Source organism: Rutilus rutilus, assembly GCF_951802725.1.
Source record: "Rutilus rutilus genome assembly, chromosome: 13".
NCBI lineage: Eukaryota > Metazoa > Chordata > Actinopteri > Cypriniformes > Leuciscidae > Rutilus > Rutilus rutilus.
Window position 1 is genome coordinate 33,899,294 of NC_140218.1, and position 9,512 is coordinate 33,908,805.

General features: G+C 41.2%; 1 protein-coding gene across 1 annotated transcript in view; it reads left to right on the plus strand.

The window, feature by feature from the left end:
- The first annotated feature begins 4,524 nt into the window (after positions 1-4,524).
- LOC311301848 (pleckstrin homology domain-containing family G member 1) overlaps positions 4,525-9,512 on the plus strand; it is a 53,736-nt gene continuing 48,748 nt past the window's right edge. The window contains exon 1 of the mRNA XM_084427214.1: positions 4,525-4,722. The gene's annotated coding sequence lies outside the window, so the exon portion shown is untranslated. The remainder of the gene's footprint in view (positions 4,723-9,512) is intronic.

A 9,512-nucleotide genomic window follows, 5' to 3' on the forward strand; every position in this document is an offset into this window, starting at 1 on the left:
GTAGCTCGTTGAGAAAACAGGCAACAACAAAAGTGAAAATCAGCGAAGAAATAGCTAGAGTTGCCTTGTTCCCCTTTAAAGGGCAGGCTGGAATACAATGTCTCTCATGCAGTGGAACATGAAGGGTGCCCCGTGCAGTCTGGAAGTTAGTACCCTATAATGCCAACTTTCACTTAGTATGCCTTTGGTGTGCCAAATAACCTTTTTCTGAGGTCTAATTTCAAGATGTAGCGAGCTTGGCCCAGACTCTCTATGTGCTCTAGGAGCGGGTAGGGTCGCTGCCTCACAGTTTTTCTTAATGCGATCTGTATTTCATTTGGGAAAACATTAGTCTTTCCAAGAGACTCAGAAAATACATCAGAGAATTGACTTACCTGGTTTGTCCCACCACTTTAGCTGGTTTTAATAGATCTGCTCCACCCGTCTACGTTACTAGCTGATGGACTCTGAACACCAACAGCCCCTCCTGCTTGGACACTGTGTAAAGACCCTGCCACAATGCTAAAAATGATCACAGGAGATATACACCAAGACACGGTAGCCCGGGTGAAACTTACATGCTTGGGCTAGGCAGTCGTAGACACTTTGCAGAGCATGCTGGGCTTCCACTAGGTTTTCTCGGACAATGGGTATCACCCATTCAGTCCTTTCCCTCATAGACTGTACATGCTCCACTACAGTTCTCTGTGGTGACTGATGTTTCTCTGTCCAGGAACCCCCTTGGTTGTCGACCACACAGCGGTTCAAAAGGAGTAAATCCTGCGGAGGCCTGGGGCACTTTTCTGACAGAAATATATATGGAAGCATGAGGTCCTAGTTGTGCCCATCCTCAGTGATCACTCATCTCAGCATTCTCTTCGAAGTTTGGTTAAACCTTTCTACCAGGGCATCCATTGGGGGCGATACACAGAGTCGCAGAGTTGTTTCACCTGCAGCAGTTTATAGAGGTCCACTATAAGCCAGGGTACAAAAGGAGTTCCCTGGTCTGTGAAAAACTATTTGGGGATTCAAACACAGCTGAACAGCATGTTGGGCCCTATCTTGCACACAGCGCAATTTACTTCGTACACCGACGCATGTATCATTCCTATTTTGCACCCGACGCACAGCGGACTTTTCCCTCGACAGACGCACGTCGGTAAATTAGGGAATGAACTTGCGCTCCCGGGGGCGGTTCAGCGAAAAGAGGAGGCGTGTTCCGGCTCAAACGTTCCCTGGTTTTGCAGTTCCAGAAAACAATTCCGCCACAGACCAGGAAAAACCTAATCTAAAGGCGCGTTCAGATGCTATTTTAAGGGCGCATGCTTGGTCATAATGTAGCGTGTGCACAACGTGCATGCACTTTGCTTCTCTCATCTACACAGACGCAGCAGTTGTCATTTTTGCAAACCATACATAATTACAATGAAAAATATTCCACATGAGGGAAATCATTGTGGTGTCCATGAAGATGTGAAAAAATAGGCATAAATCTAGCTTACACATTTACCAAAATTATTATACGCCTGTTTAACCGAAGCTAATTTGGATGGGTTTCTCCATCCCCAATGTCACTTCTCTGTGTTTTACGGCCCTGACGAGAACGTCGGTCTCCTCGGCTGTGAACCGCTCCTGGCGTGCGCCTGGCAAATCCGCCGTTATAATAGCCATCCGCCATGGAACAAGCACACCTGCTCTTAAAGGGAATGTGAGATGATGCTCTGATTGGTTTATTTCACGTTACGCCCAAACCACACCTATGAATAATGAAGCTACTTCAGACCAACCCATTTTAGATTTGCGTCGGGCGCAAGAGTCCCGAGATCCGCCCACAAAGTTACTTGCGTTTCGCGTTTGATACTTGCGTTTCAGATTGTTAAAATAGGGCCCAAAGAGTCTTTTAGCGATGTTCTCTGATGTAGCGTTTTCAGTGGGACTGCCTATGGGTTGTGCAATCCACAAGGACTAGGATGTGCTCATGGCCCCAAGCAAACTTAGACAGCAGACCCACCAAATTCATTCCTATGCACTTAAAGAGCACCTTAATGATAGTCAGTAGAATAAGATGGCTGGTCACCTGGGTGCTGTTCTCTGACAAACTGCACAACTCTGGCAAAACCATCTTACTTCTGCCTCCATGCCAGGCCAGTGGTACTGATCTCGTATGCATTGGGTGTGTACAAACTCAATCACATTCTTTGTTTTTGGAACTACCAAAAGTCGTTTTCCTCCTCCGCCTCTGGGCAACAAAGAAAAACAATCATTTTCCACAATGAAATGCAATTCCTTACATGGCAACTTCCTGAGACCTGTTTGAATAGATTAGAGAACATATTTGGGGTTGACCTCACCATCTCTTTTGCTGTGGTTCACTGTCCTCGGGGTGTCCATTGCGGTTGTTATCGGGTTCCACTGTTGCCTGACAGTCCAGGGATCCCTACCGCCTTTTGATGGACTCGTGCCAAGGAACGCAAAGGCTTGTCCACCATCACATTCTCAGCTACTTACTTTGTAGTGTATTGTCCTGACAACTACCACAGATGACCTAAGCGGGTTAATTGGCCTGCCTGGACTCAGACCGTGATCTGAGATTCATAAAACCATTCATGGAGCCGCTGCCCCGCACACACCAGTGAAAACCACAACCTTGCCAGGATCTCTTACTTCAGAGTACCATAGTCATCATTTTTGTGTGGGACTAGATAGTAGTAGGCACACTGCACCTGCCTAGTGAGAAAGGGAACTAGTATCCAGCCTCTGTCCACCACTTCAAATGTATGCAAGTATGATATGATCTTGCTCTGTCAACTTTGTAAGAACTGATTAGCTCAGGCATTGGGGTTGGGGATCTCAGTGTGAAATGCTGTTTCTAATCGACACCGCCCTCGCCTTATTATTCCATCTGTTCAGCAAACTGCTGCTGGTGGAGGGTGTCATCCATGTTGAGAGAGAGAGAGAGAGAGCGAGAGAGAGAGAGAGAGAGAGAGAGAGAGAGAGAGAGAGAGTTAGTTGGTTGGTGTGATTGGTGGCTACATTGCTGGCTCTGACTTGTGTTGTGCTGTGGTAAACTCACCAGTGAACCAATGTTCTCCTTATTAACTTCCCTAGGTGTTTGATGGTGACAATCTTGTGCTGATTGGGCTTACTCGTCACTGGAGTCTAGGGAGGAGAGACAGCCCGATCTCGAAAGTGTGTATCTATAGCACAAATTTTATTTCTCGTGCCATTTATACGCTAAAAATAGTTTTCGCGTGCATATGATACGCACTTTATGGCGTGTAATACGCACGCACTCCACACCCCTAATCCTACCCGAGGGGTTTACAGTGCGTATCATATGCGCTGTTTATATGCCAAACTCCTGATGAGCTTTTTTTTTTTATGTATTGGTATTGGAAATAATATAGTGCTTAGCAAAAAATATTATTAAACAAGTATTATAAAAAATATGCCTAATGTTGGTTCAACTTTAATTTAGGAATTCAATGTGTAAACATATTTACCTTTGTGATTAATTAGTTAAAAGTTTTAAATCAGTTTTACAGCTTTAATTAGCTTTATGTTTCCCACGTAGGGTGGGCCAGACCTCACAGATACAGACAGTGACCTGAATCTCACACAAACTCAAATAGTGTTGCCCCTGTCTGGCCTTTGCGGGGTGTGTCTATGTGCTTATGGCATTTTTACAAGGACATTTATTATTATTTATGCTGCATTGTATCTTTTGTCATGATTAAGGTCGTAAATATGTTAGGTGTGTGTGTTTTTGTATAAAACTGAAGTATGATGGAAACACTTAAGTATCAGGAAGCAGGAATGACTGTTGGACTGTACTGAGGGACTTTCCTCAAGAGTGTGCAACAGTTATCGAAACAATGCCCATGTTTTACACCATGACAATGTTTTGTGTCTCATACAATTTCACCGATTTCCTCTGGAGGGTGTTTATGTGTGTGAGGTTACGTTTTTTCTTCTCTTCTGTTGACTGAAGGTCAACCAAGTGCCTGGTTCTTACAGTTTCACCCTGAGTGTGTGTGTGTGTGTGTGTGTGTGTGTGTGTGTGTGTGTGTGTGTGTGTGTGTGTGTGTGTGTGTGTGTGTGTGTGTGTGTGTGTGTTCAAAGCATTGGCTCCTGACTGAGCGCTGAGCAGAAATCCCATCTCTACGTCTATCTCAGTCTGTTTTCACATCTATTTCTGTATTTGTAGCCTCTTTAAAGTGACCCAATTGTGTGTGTATGTGTGTATTGAGGAGGACGGTTCGCCCTTGGCTCTTTTCTCGCTTTCTTAACCCCTCCGGTTCTCTCCAACTTTCTTTCTCTAAAACTCTTTCTTATGTTCCAGTCATTTTACAATTTGCTTTGCCCACAGCATTAACTGTGATCCAGTTACTGCATCCACAAAATATAATCGACTGTGTGTGTGTCTTGTGATATGGTGGTGCATCAGGAGAATGATCAGCAGATATATGCTCTCTCGCACTCTCTCTCTCTCTCTCTCTCTCTCTCTTTCTCACTCTCTCTCTCTCTCTCTCTCTCTCTGATCTCATAGAGGAGTGGACGCGGTGGACGCTCAGCCTGACTTTGAGAGTCAGCCTCAAGTTGTGTGTGTGTGTGTGTGTTTGACAGCAAGCAAGACTGCTTGAGCCCAAGGACATGGAATTAAACTTACGAAGGATTTTACTCTCAAGAAAACTGTGTGAATCAGTCCAAAGGTCAGGAAACAGTGGCAAAGCTGTTTAAAAGGTGAGTTTTATGGCTGTTATTTATTCATTCACAGTGATAATGAAATCTATATAGACTCAGTGTTTAGTGACGACAACCAAATGCTGGACGCTTGGAGAGATACCTCAACCTTTCAAGTTTATGAGGTTATTGCTCTGACCGTGTTGCACTGGTATGTGTAGTAGTAGGAGTATTTATGTTTTTTTTTTATTTGTGTAGACGGAGGCATTATTGAATTGTTGAGCTTTAAGATGTCATTTAGAAATATTATTATGTATGAACATTATGAACATCCAACTGGACACAACATATATCCATAATACATAGAGTGAGGATTACGTTTCAAATGGAAAAATAGAACATTAAGTTATATTTATTATACATTTTCTTAAAATAAGATTCTTAATATCTTATCTAATTTATCTTGTTCTAATGATATTTCATTATTTTATAAACCGATTAATTTTTTTCTTCAGCGCACACATATACTGAACACACATCCATATTAGTCAGAGGAAGACCATTTCCACCTCCTGTTGACTGCTCACCCAGCATGATCATCTGAGGCCAAACAGCACTTCCTCCATCACACACACACACACACACACTGAACCCTTGAAACACAAAGCTGGCCATATAATATCCATCTTATTACACGGCTGCCAATGAAAAAATGTATTGCCATTAAACATTGATTTGAGTTGAAATTTTGAAATGACACAAGAGACATGAAACTAGTCAATGTAACAGTTTACTGCACACAACACACATGCTGCAGAATCAGTGTGAGTGTGTGCATTTGTTTTGCTGTGCTTGGATGTCCAGATTTTTGAAAACGCGTGTGTTAATTTGTCTATGTGTGCAGGTGTGTGTGGTGGGGGCTGTTGACATGTTTTAGGGATTGGGGTCAGGGACGATGGCTTTCATTTATCATCAAAACAACATCTAACATTCACACCAACACACACACTTGAACACAATCATGCAAAGACAAACAGAAAGACGGACGCGCACACAGTCACCTGCCGAAATGTTGCCTGTTACAAGGATGTATCTGAGAAAATTTGCTTTAGATTTGCATCTGGTGGAGTGTGACGATATTCATGCATGCAAACTTACGACAAATGTAACTTGTTTTTGCCCATATAGTGTTTGAGCAGAGTGTTTACCCTCTATATCAGTCTTTGAGAAAGAGTGCGAGAGAGGGACCAACTCATTTAGTTACGATGTTCTTTTGTGTGGGCCGTCCCACCAAACCTGTTGTCATAACAACAGCTGTCTTCCTGGCAACCCCCACCCCACCCGTCTGCGTTTTGTGTTTTTTACTTTGATATAGTCTGGGGTACAAAATTGTTCCCAGAATTTAGCTTAATCTGGCAAATTAAATAATATTCAGTATTTAATATAGCCCTAATATAACCATAACCCCAACCCTTACCCTTTCATTAAAATGGTATATCAATACACACATTCCTTTAGAAGATCTTTTATGTACATAAAAGTTAGTTATTGGTCTGCATGTGTTCTGTGCTGTGATACACACACAGTAGCTGATGAACAGATGTTTCATGGCACAAATGTTACTATATAGGGCAAATTCCAATCGGAAATGAGCATCCCTAAGGGCACTTGCATGTCACAATGAAGCCGTTTGCGAAGGGAGAAAGGAAAGATAACGCAATTTCCTCATTATATTCACAGTCCAGCAATTTCACCCCATTAGCTGTTCTTATAACAATAATTCAGGTTGCGCTTTATTTTACAGTGTGTGCACTTGCATGTACTTACAGTGTGCTTACCTAAGAAAGTAGTGGGCAATATAAGGTAACTACATGGGTTAAGGTTAGGTTTAGGGGTTTGTTCAGGGTTAGTGCCTAGTTATTACCCCGTTATTATAATTACTATAATAAGTACATAGTATGTGCATGCGGAAAAGGACTGTAAAATAAAGTGCTACTAGAATTTCTTATTATTGCTTGATATAATTGTTGTTTTTAAAATATGCGTTATATGCAGAGCCTAAAACTACCTTTTTCCACACCTGCCAATGGCCGGTGACTTCAATAAATTTACCGACCATAAATATTTTTGCAAAAACAGGCAGTTATGACACCTAAATACTAATGAAAATTCGCTGTTCTCTATTCCAATTTCGATACCACAGCTAAAACTACTAGCCTAACTAATATAAATTTAAAACATTATTATAGACAACAGTAGTTTTCACGTAGAGACATTGAATAATGTAATCAAATGTAACATAACACTGGATATAGTCTTCACTCTATAAATGAACTTTATTCAGTCAAGAACTGTGTGATTTTTTTCTTAGTTCTTTGATGTTTGATTAACATTAAAAACACCGACAGCAGCAGCAGAAATATTATCACTTTAAGACATAATGCACGGATCCAATACACTGATACTGGTACGCATCTTTCTCTACGGTTTACTTTCAGTCTTCTCGGATACTCACATTTTTGACATCAAGAGAAGAAAGAGCTCAGTTCAGTATTTGTGCGCTGTCTTACTCGCGGCTTTAGGGGCGCATGATTCGGATGTGTGCGCACACAAAACTTTCCACACAGTGCGCAATTAACAAATTGAATTCCCTATCGCATTTTCTTGACCTTGAATATTTAAATTGCGATGCAGCACTGGTCCGTCAACTGTTTGTTTACGACGTTCATGTTCCCACAACATTGCATTGTTAGGATTCATTAAAATATTACCGGCTAACTGGTGATTGACACCATTTCATAAACTCGCCAACACTGATTTTTACTCGCATTTGGCACTTGGTGAGTGTTAATTTTAGGCCCTGGTTATATGTGTGTGTGTGTGAGTGTATTCCCTCTCTGCTCTCAATTTTAGAACTTGCCGTCTCTCCCTTGGACCCTGCATGTGGTCACAGTTACCTAAAGTATCTACAATTAAACACATATCTTACCCATAAAGTGTATTTATACTTCACATGTAATGTATGACAGGGCTAAATGTGTTTAACATGTCACAAACAAAACAAAACCACTTGACTCATTCTGTTAATATTAATACCTGTTTAGTGACCATGGAAAGTACTTTTTGCTAATGGACTTGTGGAAGAACCCTTGGTTCCCATTCAGGCGTTCACTTTTGTATGGAACGCCCCTACAAATAGCATCTCCTTCCCGAAGTCTCCTTTTGGAATTCACCCATAGTGTTTTTTAGCACAGCTGGAGGTCTATATTTACCAATCAGAATCTAGGAAAAAAGAATAGGGCTGCCCCCTAATAGTCCACTAAACGATCAAGATTTGATTAGTCGGTTAGTCGCAGGAAAAAAAAAAACTCCACAGGAAGTGAGGTATCGCAGTCCGTGAGGGACAGATCCTTAACGGCGGGTAATTACAGTGTGTCGGCCAGGAAGTCAAAATCATCCATCGACCTCAAATATGCCTTATTTGAAAACTACTTTTATTTGTGTACACTCACAATAACAAGGAAACGTTGTGTTTCAGTCAAATAAAGGAATTAAACAGGATGCTCTTTCTGCCGTCTCGGTCTCTGTGAACTGGAGTGCGTCACAGAAATGAACCGAAACTCAGCGTATATGGGCTACTTGCCTCACAGACAAATATATCTATAGAAAGCTAATGTCTACTTTTAAACCAACCAATTCAAACACTCTGATTATGTAATCCGTATGAAAGGTGCATTTCTCTCTAAAGGCGCATTTACACTGAGGAGATGAAGAGTCGTCATCGTCAACTTCATCTTTGCAGCCGACACTGACTCAGAAAACACTAGTTTATTAATAAACAATTAAAATGTCTCCTTTCTATTTTTTCCAACACACTCATAGTCATTACTTTTGCCAGTGCTTTGCAGCGAGCTTTATGCGTGTGCTTGAGCGCGAGGCATATATTCCGACCCTAATATATTTAAGTAGTTAATTAATATTGACGTGCGATTAGTCAACTAATGGCTTAAATGAACGACTACTAGTCGGCTACAAAAAAAATGTAGTCGGGGGCAGCCCAAAAACAAAATAATAATAACACTTTTGTAACGTGTATATTCTGTTTTGTTTTGGTTCTGTGTCTGTTCCCTGCATGTGTGTGTTGTAGTTTCCTCTGTGTGCCAGTTAATCACTAATGAAGTTCACCTGTTGTTCATTTAGTTACGAAACCTTAGTTTCCTTTGGGTTTTTTGTCCGTTATTGTTGCGTTAAGCTTGGTTGTTCTGTTCCTGCCTGAGGGGCCGTTTACACAACACTGTTTTCAATCATAAACAGAATACTTTTTATGCGGTTTGGCCGTTCATTTACACGACAACTGCGTTTTGGTGGCTTGAAAATGCAAACTTTTTTTTGAAGTTTTTGAAAATGACACCCTTATCATCGTGTAAACTACAAAAACGTGAATCTCTGAAAATGGTGACGTCATGCACATGTGTAGGCTGTTACGTGTTCAGTCTATAGGCTTTTTTTTTTTTTTTTTTCAATGAAAGGATTGCCGACTACTGGCCTGGCATGAATAATACAGAGTTATTAGGGGATCATTTTGATAATGTTGTCATCTGTACAAAGAAATACTTTTCCGTTTTTAGCACATCGTTGTTGTGTAAACATACCCTGAGAGTTTGTCCCCGGGTGTTTTTGTTTCCTTTGAGTTCTTGTTAATAAATTTAACCTGCTGCGATTATATCCTCTTTCTCCTTGTCTCTGCAACCTGCACTTGATCACTTTACAATCAGGTTCAGTTGGTTAACTTTATAACACACAAGGAATCATGAACTCATCACCCAACAAACATTTTATGTCGCTCATAA